This window comes from Crocodylus siamensis, chromosome 15, assembly GCF_052110815.1.
Source record: "Crocodylus siamensis isolate JL-2025a chromosome 15, ASM5211081v1, whole genome shotgun sequence".
Taxonomy (NCBI): domain Eukaryota; kingdom Metazoa; phylum Chordata; order Crocodylia; family Crocodylidae; genus Crocodylus; species Crocodylus siamensis.
The window spans coordinates 16,583,150-16,597,775 of record NC_143409.1 but is presented as its reverse complement, the minus strand read 5'-3'; the positions used below and the strand labels follow the sequence as shown (position 1 = coordinate 16,597,775).

Here is a 14,626-nt window from a genome sequence, read left to right as displayed (position 1 = left end):
AAATTTCCCTCTCTCCTCAGTTACAAAGTCTTTTCCCTTGTGTGATGTCATTGCTAGCTCTCCAGTTATCCAGGTACATGCAGGTGTTGCACTTAAATCAACCTAAGGTTAAGTCAATCTAAGTGCTGTACTGTCTGTTAGGGCTGTGTGAAGCTTCAGTTGCTGATTCAATTCAGTGGAAATTTGGCCCAATTCAGTAGCCAGATCTCCAAATCTGAATAGAATCAGGAGCCCCTTTAATCTCTCCGAATTGAATCGGAACCCTCTGAATAGATTCAGAAAAATTTGGGAAGATTTGGCAATTTGGATGCAGACACAGCGTTAAATGTTTTTTCTACATATCTCAAGGTACCAGGTGGCTTGTGGATGCTGAGATACTGGGACGGATAGAGCATCTCACTGGGACATGGTGGAGGGGCCCCTGCAGCTGATCACCGAACCAGGAGAGTGCGAGGGGATGGATCCACCATCAAGCACATGGGGGGAGGGAGGGGGGAGATGCTCTTGTGGGATGCTCCATCCACCAGACCATCTCAGAGTTCATTAGCTGCGCCTGGTACTTTGAGGTATGTGGAAAAAACATTCAAAGCTGTGTCTGTGGTTGAATAGCTGATTCTCCAAATCATCATTGAACCTTCAAATTTAGATTTGGCTGAATCAAATCAGGATCTGAATCGACAAATCAAATCACCGTCCCCTGATTTGGGCCAAATCAGATTCTGAATTGAATATGGCGCATTTTGCACACCCCTACTGTCTGTAGGTTCATAGAGGTTAGATATGGGAAAAGATGACTGGCCTGATCTAACTTGGTTCACCTGAGGTGGTGCACTAAACTAGCTCAGGCATGGCATTGGCGACATATAGGGCATGCGTGTGGCCCCCCCTGCAAGCGCCAGCCACAAAACTGGAAATTCTGGCATGGCAGTCGGCTGCTGGGAGACTCCCTCTCCCCCAGTTGGTGATAAGCTGCTGGGAGGACCCCCCTATCAGAGATGTGGAGGCCCCCCCAGATTCAGGAGGCACCAGTTGCCCATGGGGCACGGGCTATTCAGATCTATGGAATGTGCACATGCTCAGAGTGTGCTCTGGGGCTGGGAAAGCTCAGATGCTTTGCGTTTCTACCCTTATCCACACTCTGACTGGGCTATGGTTAGCCCTCCAAGTAGCCCTAACACCTAAACCCAGCAAATCCCCACTCACTGACCTGCTAGCCTTCCCTGGGTCCCACCCACCCCTCCTCACACCTACTCCTCCTTCCACCTCAACTTATTTAGGTTGCATTCCTAGTGTAGCTCCCAGAATTGGTGAAATGTGTACAAGCAGGACCTGATCTATGATCCTGTGGCTAAAAGTAAGCCTCGTGATTGGAGACCAAATCCCATGTGCTTGTAGCATCAGTGTCTTCCAGGGTAGGCAAATCCTGAATAACTAATATGAAAACCAAAAAGGAAAATAAATGTTTATGAAAAGAGACTCCAAACTCCTGTAAAAAACCTAAACCTGTTGTACCTTCTTTTCTCACCTTAAAAAGCAAAAGAAGGCATAAACTCAAATTCTCTTTTCTTTTTAATTACTTTTTATTACTTGATCTTTTTATCAGGAAAAAAATACTGTATTGTTGAAAGTTGATAAACTTAGAAAGTGGATATCTATAGGAGGATATCTATTGGATATGGAGTGGATATCTATTCAGAGATCCGCGACAAATTGGAGGATTGGGCCAAAAGGTATCTCATGAGGTTCAACAAGGACAAGTGCAAGTCCTGCACTTAGGACAAAATAGTCTCATGCACCAATATAGGCTGGGGACTGACTGGCTGGGCAGCAGCTCTGCAGAAAAGGACCTGGGGGTTATGGTGGACAATAAGATGGCTATGAGCCAACAGTGTGCCCTTGTTGCAAAGAAAGCGAAAGGTATACTGAGCTGTATTGGTAGGTGTGTTCTCAGCAGGTCAAGGGGAGTGATTATTCTCGTCTATTCAGCACTGGTGAGACAATATGTGGCTGTTCAGTTTCCGCCCCCCACTTCCACTGGCCAAGGATGTAGTCCAAAATGGTAAGGGGGCTAGGGGACATGGCATATAAAGAAAGACTGAGGGAATTGGGCTTATTTAGTCTAGATAAGAGGAGACCTAATAGCAGCCTTCAACTACCTGGAGGAGGTTTGAAAGAGGATGGATCTGGACTGTTCTCAGTGGTGGCAGATGACAGAACAAGGAGCAATGAGCTTAAGTTGCAGCAAGGGAATTTTAGGTTCGATATTAGGAAGAATTTTCTCACTAGGAGGGTGGTGATGCACTGGAACAGGTTACCCAGAGAGGTGGTGGAAGCTCTGTCCTTGGAGGTTTTTAGGACCTGGCTAGACGAAGCTTGGCTGGGATGATCTAGTTGGGGATGGTCCTGCTTTGAGCTAGAGGTTAGACTAGATGACATACTGAGGTCCCTTCCAACCCTAACTTTCTATCATTTTATGATTCATTATTAATGTGAAAGAAAGAGACAAATAAAAAGCAAAGATATGAAAATTGAATTCACTTATTTTATGTATGTCATTTTTGCTTCCTTACTGCAATTCTATAAACACTAGTGAGGCATCACTTTATTGGTATCTGTAAATGTTTAATTACTGTCAAAAGGTTATTGTTTCATTTCTAGGAAACACATTAGGCTTTTTATCATTGCAAGTCATAATGAAGTTACTTTGTCAGGAAAAATATTGCCAGTCTAGTTTATTTTGAAATGTAAAGCTGAGATTTGTAAGTGTTGTCATATCAGCTATAAGTAAATCAAAGGCAATGTTCCTTGCTCTTATGTTTTAAAATTAATGTCTCTGGAATTGGGGGCATCAGTAGCCAGACTGATAATTGTTAGAGGGAACCATAATAAATTTGAGTCACCTCCTTTAAATTTCAGTTCACTGGTGTGCAAGGCATTACTGTGGGACAAAATAGGTCATGTTTTGTTTCATCCTTATGCACATGCATCAAATGAATCGTGTCCCATCTCTTTCCCTTGCTCCAAGGCAGTTTTCTTTCCTGGGTAAAAGTCATAGCCGAAGCAAAGAACTGCCTTTATTATCTGCATCTTTTTAACTTTAAACATGCTTTTCAGAGTGATTTAATGGAATCTAACAAGCAATTAATGGCTTTAAAATCAACAGGGTTCCAGGATTGCACAGTAACCTGAAATTAATTATTTATAGCAGCTTTCAGTCCTCCATCTTGTCTTTCAATTTAAAAGACTCGGTGTCTGCCACTGCCATTTCCCAGTCAATGATCAGCCAAGAGCCAGACTATAATCATAGAATAAAAAGGTATGGCCCTTCACGTTTAATTGTGTGAAATAGATGTAATATCTATGTGACTGAGTTATGTTTTGCTCAGTGCTCAGACAATTGATATGCAACCCAAGGCTTGCATCTTTAGACGTAGAGTCACAGATGCTATTTATATTGAAAATGTCAAGAGAGCTTAAATATACATAGTGTCAATTAGCAACTTCAGCAAATGAAGAAATCTGGAATATTTCTGGGCTAAGTTTTTTTTTTAATTAAACCTCATAAGTGGCCCTCATTAGAGAGAACTTCTTGCTCATGAGGAGCTGAATAGCTTATCAAGAGAGGTGGCTGAGATATTATCAATTCAGTTATTTAAGAACAGGTTAGATAAGACACTAGTTGGAATGATGTAAGGAAATAGTTCTGTAAGTTGCCAGGGGGCAGAGTGAATAACGCAAGTTCTCTCTTTGGTGATTGCTAATTTTCTTGTGATTCTAACTGTCCTGGAAGGGACACTTCAGAGTAATAATGATAGTGCTTTGTTACAAAGCATTTTCTTCTCACTGTATATTAAATATATCTCTTGACAAAAGGGATTATTTCACCCACCTTTGTAATGCAGCAGTGTCCAGAGTGAAACACAAAGCTCCATAACATTACAGAACAGTTAATCATTGGAAGCCCTACAGGAAGCCTCCGAGGGGAAATTTAGGGAATCAGCAGTTGACATTATGGTCTCTGAGTCAGCAGTGAGCTAATAGTGAGGGATGGTGCTATGGGATACCATGCTTCTGGGCATGTTGTCATTCAAAGGCATCTTAAATATCATCCCTTGACACCAGCACCCTGCCTACTCAGGCAGGAATGTCACCTCCTGAAGGCCTCGTTCTGGGGAGCCCCCAGAGCTCCCCCACATGCAAGGAGACCCAGATGGTCAGCTGGCTGGCTGCATCCATGAGGGCAGATAGGGGGGAGGTGTCAAACCAGCAATCAGGGCTGGAGTGGCCCCTTGCCCCCTCCCCCCAGCAGGAAAATGTTCCCAGTGCCACATGGCACTGGCATGGAGGGGGCATACTCTCTGAGCCCTCCCCCACTGCCCCTCCACAACAGGGGAATCTCCATCAGCTCAGAGAGCTGGCTGTTTCCCTGTGGGTGGGGGAGCACATGGGACACCCCTCCTTGGCTGCACAGGGAGGAGACTCGCTGCCTCCACCCTGTGCCACACTAGGGGCTTGACAAGTAACCCTTTCTATACCGTTCCCTGAGTCAATCTACAGTAGAGCACCTTCATCGGCTACCTGATTAGACAAGGGTTACTTTTTTGCATGATTAGCCAGTTTTGAAGTGCTGTGCAACCATGTACTTGTGTTGGGTCATGGCTATTGAGTGCTTTCAGGGGTCAGATCGAGCAAAAAAATTCACTTCTATCAGAGCCCACTAAGTAGCAGGTACCCATGGGAGGAATAAAATACTTTCTAGCTTGCAGGATTGGACCTCAAATTATGAACAAGTCCTGTATTACCCAGATATTTCTGGGGGATTTCCTGATCAAGTTAAAATGAGTATGTGAATGAGGTCACATCAGTGAAGTGCCTAATTCAGGCACCTTTGCAAATATTTACTTCTGAAATTTTTGTTCATGTGGTGTTTTTTGTGGTATGTTGGAAACACAGTTGTTCCTCTGTTGGTTGTTGCCTCTCAGGGGTATTTTAGAAGAATGAATTGTGACTTTATGGCAGTAGCTAGAGAAACATCTTCCTTTTATTATGACTATCTTCTAAATAGCAAAAAAAGGAAGGAGCATGGAACTTCTGCAAAATGTTCGAGGATCTCTTTTCTCTGGACAGGTTAAATGTTTTGCTGGAAAACTCTTTTTGGAAGGGAAGGGAGGTGAGGAGGGGGACACAATACTGCTAGAGACGATAATTGTTCTTTGCCACTTATTTTACTAGAGTAAGTGAGGGGATAAGAAATACTTTTCATAAAGAATACTTGGATTGTAGGAAATCCAGAAAGGCATGAAAACTGGCATGGTTCTGCCACAGCACATCCACTAATGGCTCAAGGATTTTCTTGACACTGTAAAAATCCCTCCTATTCCCGTCTTCCAATCTAAACGTTATGGAATTCTCTGTAAGTGCCTCAGCTCTAACCCCATCTTGCTTGAGAAGGAAATCTGCAACAACTGTGGTAGCTGGTGGCAAGAATTTAGCTGAGTTGTGTTCTTTCCAGTGGTCACAGGATTTTTTTCAAGGGCTCCTAAAGCTTTAATAGGCACAAGAAAAATGTGTAATCAGCGGGCAAGAAACCATTTACCACAAAAGACTAGCTTGTTAGCCTTTATGAAACAGCAGAGAAACTTGTAACTCTTTGCACCCTCCTCCTTTGTAGACTTACTCCAAAAATCCTGGTGATGGATGTGCGAAGTCCTCTTTTAGGCATTTTATAGAAGTAAGCTGCTTTGGGGGATCTTGAGGACCCAAATCAGAGAACAGCACTGGTGTGGCATGCCTTACTGGAAAAGGCAGGTAACATGTTGAAGCAGTTGCTGTATGGTGAATGCTGCTACTACAGGCTAGTAGAGGGGAGCCCACTTTTCAGTCCTGCACTGCTGTTTGAGTACGCAGCCCATATATCTCCCAAAAGCTGGCCCCAAATGAGCATTTAAATAAAACTGATTTTGACTCATATAATGCAGTGGGGGTTGGGGGCACGACACAAAAAAGCTTGCTGCTTCCATGTTTCTTGAAAGATAAAGTGATATAATTTTAAATGGCTAAAAAGCAGTCATAATAATGTTCATATTAATTGAAGTTTATTCATGATGAGGTCCATTAAAACTTGTTCAAATTTGTAACACAACCGGGCTAGGGACAGACATTACACATAAACCGGTTTAAGTGATCAGAAACTGGTTTAAACCTGTAAAGGAACAGATGTTCAGTGCACATAAATCAGCTTGAAAATGGCTGAAACTGGTTTGAGATAAACCTGGTTGAATGTAGTATTACAGCTAACTGATTTGGCTCAAAGTGGTTTATGAAATGTCTGTCCTAGACCCCTTCCTGGTTTAAGTTAAATCAGAGTCTCCCAGCATGCTGTTTGGGCTAAGTGGGGCTGTGCTCCAGACAGCTGAACTGGCCACTCCCCTGTGCTCCCTCACTGGAGCTCCTGCAGAAACTTGCAGGCATAGCAGCATCTGCCTGGCTTCCCTTGACCCGCCCCTCACTGCTTGATGCTCAAGCAGAAATTCCCTTCTTTCTCCATCTCATAGCACAGACCAAAGCCAGCATGTGCTAATGCTGAGAGTGTCTGTGTAAGGCAGACAGGACAAAAGCAGACAGCACAGTGCTGGCTTAGAGCTTTTTGCAGCTAATCAACAGGTAGCTGGTAATGTCCCTTCTTTGAATGTTCCCTTCCTTGTAAAAAGTTGTTTAAGAAGAGGTTGAGCTAATGAGAGAGGCTTTGTTTTCTGAGGGGGTGATAAATGCTGATAACACAGCTGATAAATGCTCTGTTATCAAGTGGGCGGGGAGGGGACCCCCTTCCTAATCAGAGTGTGCTGCTGGGGCTTGGCCATGCCTCCCCCCTTAAGCATTGAAGAAGGGAATGGAGGGCTGCTCTAGTCACCACCCCCCCCCCAGCTCCTAGCCTGAGCCACTATCGGCGTGACCCTGAATTTCCTCAGTCCAGAGGGGATGTCTGCGCAGTCACAAACCCATTCAGCCTAGCCAGGTTAGACTAACCTGCAAAGACTGAATCAATTCAGGCTCAGGCTTTGTGAATGTCTGACCTTAGCCTAGAAGTTCAGTGCATATAAACTGCTTTCAAAATGGCCAAAACCAATTTAAGATCAACTTGGATGGATGTAGTATCAGACTTAACTGATTTAAGTTAAATCAGTTTATTGAATTGCTGTCCCAGATCCCCTCCAGATTCAAGTCAACTCTGTACTTGGGATCCCAGGATGCTTTTTGCCTCCCGCAGAAACCCCTCCTTGCAGGGTGGGCAGGCTACCCTTGGCCCAAGCTGTTTGCTCCAGTGAAGCAGGGAGTCATTCTCTAGTGCTCCCCAGCTTCTGGTGTGGCCCACCTCAGACATGTGGCTGCATTTCCAGAATCAAAATTAACTGTCTGTTCACTTGCTTATTGGTTCCATCTGTGCAATTTAGACTAACCTGTGACAATTGAATTGATTCAGCCTTGGGCTTTTTGATCATCTGTACTTAGTCCAAAAGGTTTAAGTAAATTTCTTTCCTACAAAAATCATTTTCCTCTTAAGTGATTCCAGTTTGGTATCAAAGGAAAATTTATTTTAAATTAGTCATTGAGCTTGAGCCTGAAACATGACTTATGCTTGTCCTACACAGACTGTGATAATGTTCCAATGGAGACTTCTACTCCCTGCTTGTTGTAGAGACCACAGACATGTATTTCTAATGTTTTTAACCACCTTACAAAAATAAAAAAACAAATGCAATGCAGTATAGGCAACATGATGGATGCTGTTGTGCTGTAGGGTATCTCATGGGAAACTGAATCAAGAATATTAAGCTGTAAGAGGCAAAACCTTCAGGTAGTTAAATGCTGCTATCAAACCCCGCCCCCCACCCAATCAGTCTTCTTTTCTGCAGACTAAATAAACCCAGTTCCCTCAGCCTCTCCTCAGAAGTCATGTGCCCCAGCCTCCTAAGAATTTTTGCTGCCCTCTGCTGGACTCTTCAACTTGTCCACATCCTTGCTGTAGTGGGGGACCCAAAAATGTATTCAGTACTCCAGATGTGGCCTCACCAGTGCTGATTAGAGAGGAATAATGACTTCCCTTCATCAGTGTACAATGAGCATCCATTACAACTGTTCACACTGCATCACAGGTTCTTTCATATTGGATTGTATTTTGGAGGTGGAAACTAGACCTATATGAGGGTTTTGGTGCTCAGATTGACTAGGTGATGCCATAAGGACATAGGAGATATCTGGGATGAACTAAATCTTGCTCAGATGATTGGACTTTTAAACTAAACCCTGAGGGTAACATTTTAAGCCCCACCTAAATCAGGTAGGTAAACAGGTGAAAAAAGTAAACAGGCCTTCAGAGCAATTATTATTATTTCTTGTCCTTATTGTACCTCATGTCCTTATTGAACCTTATAAGATTTATTTTGGGCAAATCCTCCAATTTGTCTAGGTCACTCTGAATCCTGACCTTACCCTCCAGCATATCTAATACTCTCCCCAGCTTGATGTCATCCATTAACCTGTTGAGGTCCAATCCATCCCATCTTCCAGATTGTTAATGAAGATATTGAACAAAAGCATCTGCCAATCTTTTGGTTTTACCTACATGCAACATTAAATCATTGCATCCAGCCAAATGACCTGTAACGCTCCCCAAAAGCTGAAGAAGTAGCAGAAAGTCCCTTTCTCTCAGCTCAAAAATGCAAGTAGAAAGTCCAGGACTGTCAAAGGGCAAATACTTCTGCCTCTCAAGTGACTACTACAGATAGGTGGGCTGCAGGAATGCTGGGGTAATTGTGGAGTCTACTGGCCATGCAGATTGTTGATCTATCTTTTTGCCCTTTTTGATGTTTCTCTGGTTGGATACAAACAGTGGGGGAATGGGCAAAGAAAGCTCAAGGTCTAAAGTAACAGGGATGGAAGGTGTGAGGTCCAACACCGTTCTTTGAACAGTCTCCACCCTGGACACCCCTGCCACTTCCAGATATTCTCCAGAATCCCTTTCTCCTTAGCACCATAGACATGTTCCATCCATCAACTACAGCTGCCAACAGATTCCCTACAGGTTCCTTGTCATACCCTGGCTGATATTGAAGAAGCTGTCACTGTAGTAGTAGAACTGGGAACATGTTTGACAGAAGATATAAATGTCTGTGCCTCAGTCCTGAGTTTTGGCAGGCTGATCTACTTCTTTTCAGGGGGAGCAGTTCCCAAAAGAGCTCAAAAATAATCTATATCAACATGGGAAAGATAAGAACTACAGGAGACTGATGTGGCTACATGAGGAACTTAGCTACCTCAAAGCCAAAAGATATGCATACAGCCAAAGAAGAGTGAGTCGCTAAGGATGGATGCCAAGGAAAACAAGAACTTTCAAGGACAAAATCAAGAAAGCAAAGGCAAAAAATGAGGTATAACTGGCAAGGACTGTTAAAAAATGACAAGAAGTGGTTCTTTAAATATGTTGGAAAGAGAAGACAGACCAAGGAAACTGTAGATCCACTGCTCACTTGCCAGGGTAAAGTATTAATGGAATAGGAGAAGAAAGCAGAACTAGAACTACTCAATAATTACTTTGCCTGTCATTACAAAAAGAAAAAAAAAGAAAGAAAAACCAAAACAAAGCATAAAACCACACAGCCAGACAGCTGACAAAATTAATGTGGACAAAGAAAGAGAAGAGCTGATATATAAGAAGTGTCAGAGAGTTCTCGTTAAATTTGAATGCAAGTTTGAAAAGCCTGATGAAATTAATTCTAGGGTGCTGTGGGAACTGGCTGAAGAAACGTTGAAGCCATTGGCAATAATTTTTGCAAAGCCATGAGGTCCCAGAGCACTGGAACAGCCATCATTAAAAAGGGAGAAAAGGAGGACCTGACTTCAATACTTGGGAAGCTAAAGGAGAAAATTTATAAAATAATCGATTTCTTACAAGTAAATGATGCCAAAACAACTTAATATCTTCCTTTGGCAGTGAACATAATATGTTTGGACTTTAGTCTGGCTTTTGATACAGTTCCACATAATGTTTTCCTAGGTAGACTTGAGAAATGTGAGCTAGATAGACTCAGCTGAATACCCACAAGCAATGAGTATCTGTTAATGGATCAATGTCAAAATAGCAAGAGGTTTTAAGTCAGGTTCCACATGGTCTGTTCTGGTGTGGTTTATTGTTTCTGGTAATGACTTGGATGCAAAAATAGAGAGCTTTATTATCAGGTCTGCAGATGGCACAACATTAGGGCTTTGGAGGATAGGAATAGAATTAGAAAGAAACTTGATGCATTGGAGAAATGAGATCAAGACAATACAAAGAAATTCAACAAAGATAAATAAATGGTGCTGCTCCCAGGGAAGAAAACCCAAATATAGAAATACAGAATAGGAGATGATTGGCTAGGCCACCATAGTGCTACTGAGAAGGAACTGGTAGATTTAATGGATCACAGCCTTAATATAAGTCAGCCACCTAACGAAGTTGCAAAAAACCCCCAATGCAATTTTGGGCTTCATTAACAGGAATATCATATGTAGGACACAGGAGGTGACAGTACTACTTTGTGGTTATATGAAGTGGGGGAGCAACAAAAATGATAAAGTGGTTGGAATGCCAGCCGGATGAGGTGTGTGCCACTCTGGGGTGCGTGCTGAAGGAGATGGGCGCACAAGTGGTTTTCTCTTCTATCCTGTCAGTGAGTGGATGAGGCAGACGGCATGAAACATGCATCGCGGAGACCAACTGGTGGCTACAGGAATGGTGCTTTGAGGAGGGCTTTGGCTTCCTCAGCCATGACTGGCATATCATGATGAGAGACATGCTGGGATGGGATGGGCTCCACCTTTCCCCTAAAGGTAAGCGTGTGTTCTCTTCTAGGTTGGTGGACCTCCTCCGGCGGGCTTTAGACTAGGCTTGTCGGGGGAAGGGGAAGATGTGGGCGGAGGAAACATCAGACTGCCAGACCAAACAGCACCCACAACTACAGCCCAGCCCAGACCAACGAGCGAAGCGAATAAACAGGTAAGAGATAGGGGCCAGGGTAACACTGGGACTAGGGGGTCAGTACACACATCCACAGGAGGCCTCAAATGCCTCTACAGAAACACTCGTAGTATGGGTAACAAGCAGGAGGAACTCACCCTCCTGCTGGCTGGCATCAGCCCGGACATAGTGGGGATTACAGAAACGTGGTGGGACGCAACGCATGATTGGGCTATAGGCTGTACAGGAGGGACAGGATAGGAAAGAGAGGTGGGGGCATGGCACTCTATATTAAGGAGGAATACACATCCTCGTCAATTAGCAAGGAGTCGGGAGGGGCACTCTGAAGTGCTTTGGGTTAGAGTACAAGGCAGTCGAGGGGAAAGGGACTTAATGGTGGGGGTCTACTACAGACCTCCCAACCAGGGAGAAGAGCTTGACCAGGAATTCTTGGGTCAGCTCACAGAGGTAGTGAAGGCTAAGGCTGTGGTTGGTAGTCATGGGGGACCTGAATTTCCTGGACATCTGCTGGGAAGAGCAGTCAGCCAGGTCTGAACATTCATGTAGGTTCTTGGACAGAGTGCAGGACCTCCATCTAACCCAGGAGGTGCACAGCCCCACCAAGGGAGACGCCTTGTTGGACCTAGTGCTGGCCATGGGTGATGACCTGGTGAGGGGGCTGCGGGTGCCTGACCACCTGGGCGACAATGATCATCACCTGCTGGAATTCACCATCCAGCGCAAGGTGGCAAAGGCATGCAGTAAGGCAGCGGCCCTAGATTTTAGGAGGGCAGACTTCAACAAGCTAAGGAGGATAGTTGGAGAAGCGCTGAGGTCCCGGAGGGGAGGGGAGCCAGGTGTCCAAGAAGAGTGGTCACTCCTTAAGGAGACGATCCTCCAAGACCAAAGGAAGGTAACCCCAATGAGGATCAAAGGGAGCAGGAGAGCACACAAGCCTCCATGGCTCACCAAAAGCATCCGGGAATGTCTCCTTGCTAAAAAGGAGGCTTACACCCAATGGAAAGAAGGGGTCATCACCAGGGAGGACTATTCTGTAGTTGCTCGGGGATGTAGGGGGGTAGTTAGGAAGGCCAAGGCAGAGATGGAACTGAGACTAGCTTCCCAGATTAAGGACAATAAGAATTCCCTTTTTAAATACATAGGGGGTAAAAAGAAGGTCCCGGGTAATGGGCCCTTGCAGGATGCGATGGGAGACTTGGTCATCACACCAGATGGCAAAGCTAACATGTTTAACGATTTCTTTGCCTCCGTCTTCCTAAGTAGGGACCAGAACAGCCACCTCCCTGCTGGGCCCCCCTTGGGCCCTGGGGGAGGCACACCTGGGCCACGGGTTAGCGAGGATTTAGTTAGGGAGCATCTGGAGGGGTTGGACGTATTCAAGTCAGCCGGCCCGCATGATCTCCACCCTAGAGTTCTAAAGGAACTGGCCGAGGTCATTGCAAGTCCCCTGGCACGGCTTTACGAGCACTCGTGGTGCTCTGGTGAGGTACCGGAGGACTGGAAGAGGGCCAACGTGGTTCCCATCTTCAAAAAAGGCAGGAAGGAGGACCCAGGAAACTATCGACCAGTTAGTCTTACCTCGCTCCTAGGCAAGCTGTTTGAGAAAATTATGCTGGCACACATCCAGGAGGGGCCAGCAGGGGACTGCATGCTTAGGGGCAACCAACACAGGTTCATCAGTGGCAGGTCCTGTCAGACCAACCTGGTGGCCTTTTACAATCAGATCACCAGATCATTAGATGCAGGGGTAGCAGTGGATATAGTCTTCCTGGACTTCCGGAAGGCTTTTGACACTGTCTCTCACCCTGTTCTCATTAAGAAACTGGGGGTCTGTGGTGTAGACACCCACACAGTCAAATGGGTCGCCAACTGGCTGGAGGGCTGCACCCAGAGGGTGGTAGTGGATGGGTCCTTCTCAACCTGGAAGGACGTGGGCAGGGGGTCCTCCAGGGCTCGGTCCTCGGGCCCGCACTGTTCAACATCTTCATCAGTGATTTGGACGAGGGGGTAAAAAGCACCCTCTTCAAATTTGCTGATGACACTAAGATGTGGGGGGACATGGGCACACTGGAAGGATGCAACAGGCTACAATCAGACCTAGACAGGTTACAAGGGTGGGCGGATGAGAATAGGATGGGTTTCAACACAGACAAGTGTAAGGTGATGCACCTCGGGAGGAACAACCGGCACCATGCCTACAGGTTAGGGAACTCCCCTCTTGTCAGCACGGAGGCGGAAAAGGATCTTGGGGTCATCATTGACTCCAAGATGAACATGGGCCGGCAGTGTGGGAAGGCAGTTAGGAAGGCCAACCGCACCTTGTCATGCATCCAGAGATGCATCTCGAGCAGGTCCAAAGAGGTGATCCTCCCCCTCTATGCAGCACTGGTCAGGCCGCAGCTGGAGTACTGCGTCCAGTTCTGGGCACCGCACTTCAAGAGGGATGTCGACAGCATGGAGAGGGTCCAGCGGAGGGCCACTTGTATGATCAGGGGACAGCAGGGCAGGCCCCATGAGGAGAGGCTATGGGACCTGAACCTGTTCAGCCTCCAAAAGAGAAGGCTGAGGGGGGATCTTGTGGCCTGTTATAAACTAGTCAGGGGGGATCAGCAGGCATTGGGGGAGTCACTGTTCCCCCGAGCACCGCCAGGAGGAACCAGGAATAACAGTCACAAGCTGGCAGAGGGTAGGTTTAGGTTAGATATCAGGAGGCACTACTTCGCTGTCAGGGCGGCTCGGGTCTGGAACCAGCTTCCAAGAGAAGTGGTGCAGGCTCCTATCCTAGGGGTGTTTAAGAGGAGGTTAGATGTACACCTTGCTGGGGTCATTTGACCCCAGTATTCTTTCCTGCCATGGCAGGGGGTTGGACTAGATGATCTGTTCAGGTCCCTTCCGACCCTAGAAACTATGAAACTATGAAAGGTCGAGGGAACTAGCTACATCTAGTTTGGAGAAAAGATGACTCTTGAGGAGGTGGGGATGATGGAACATTTCAAACGTTTGATCGGTTTCTATAAAGAGGGTGAACCACTGTTCTCCCTTGCTGCAGAGGGTAGGATATGAAGTGATGGGTTTTAAGTGCAGCAAAACCAAGGTAGATTAAAACTCTAAAACAGTCTTCCTTGCTGTCAGAACAGTATGACAATGAAATAATCTTCCTAGGCAAGTTCAGGAATCTCTTTCTTTTTAGGTTTTCTAGAAGAGCCTGGGTGAGCAGGCATTCCTCTGAAATAGTGCATTCTTCATTCTTGCAGGACTCATTGATCCCTGAAGTCACGTGGAAGCCTATGAGGCTAAGACTCTTGATCCAAAGCTGAAATTTGAGGCAACATACAAGTTGCTTTCAGTTATGTAAATTAGCTCACTAAATACATTTAAAAACTATAAAAGTAACATGTGGATCATTGCTGAGCATGAAAACTTCAGCCGTGGCTGTGGGTATTGGGAAGGTGTGGGCTGTAAGTATTGGGAGAGTGCATGAGGTATACTTGGTAATGGTGCTCAAGGCAGGAATACTGTGGCAAGGTTATGGCCATGATGTATGATTGCTGACAAATGCCCTGAGAACGATGGGAGTGTGATAGCTACACATTTAAGGTGCTAACAGCT

The 14,626-nt window shown here is 45.5% G+C and overlaps 2 long non-coding RNA genes across 3 annotated transcripts in view; both read left to right on the top strand.

Annotated features, from left to right (window-relative positions):
* LOC149852156 (uncharacterized) overlaps nucleotides 1-14,626 on the top strand; it is a 559,043-nt gene that overhangs the window by 288,263 nt on the left and 256,154 nt on the right. The gene's annotated exons all lie outside the window — the stretch shown is intronic.
* LOC149852157 (uncharacterized) overlaps nucleotides 9,564-14,626 on the top strand; it is a 92,485-nt gene continuing 87,422 nt past the window's right edge. For both annotated transcript variants that reach the window (XR_016439342.1, XR_016439341.1), the window contains exon 1: nucleotides 9,564-11,035. This is a non-coding gene — a long non-coding RNA (uncharacterized LOC149852157). The remainder of the gene's footprint in view (nucleotides 11,036-14,626) is intronic.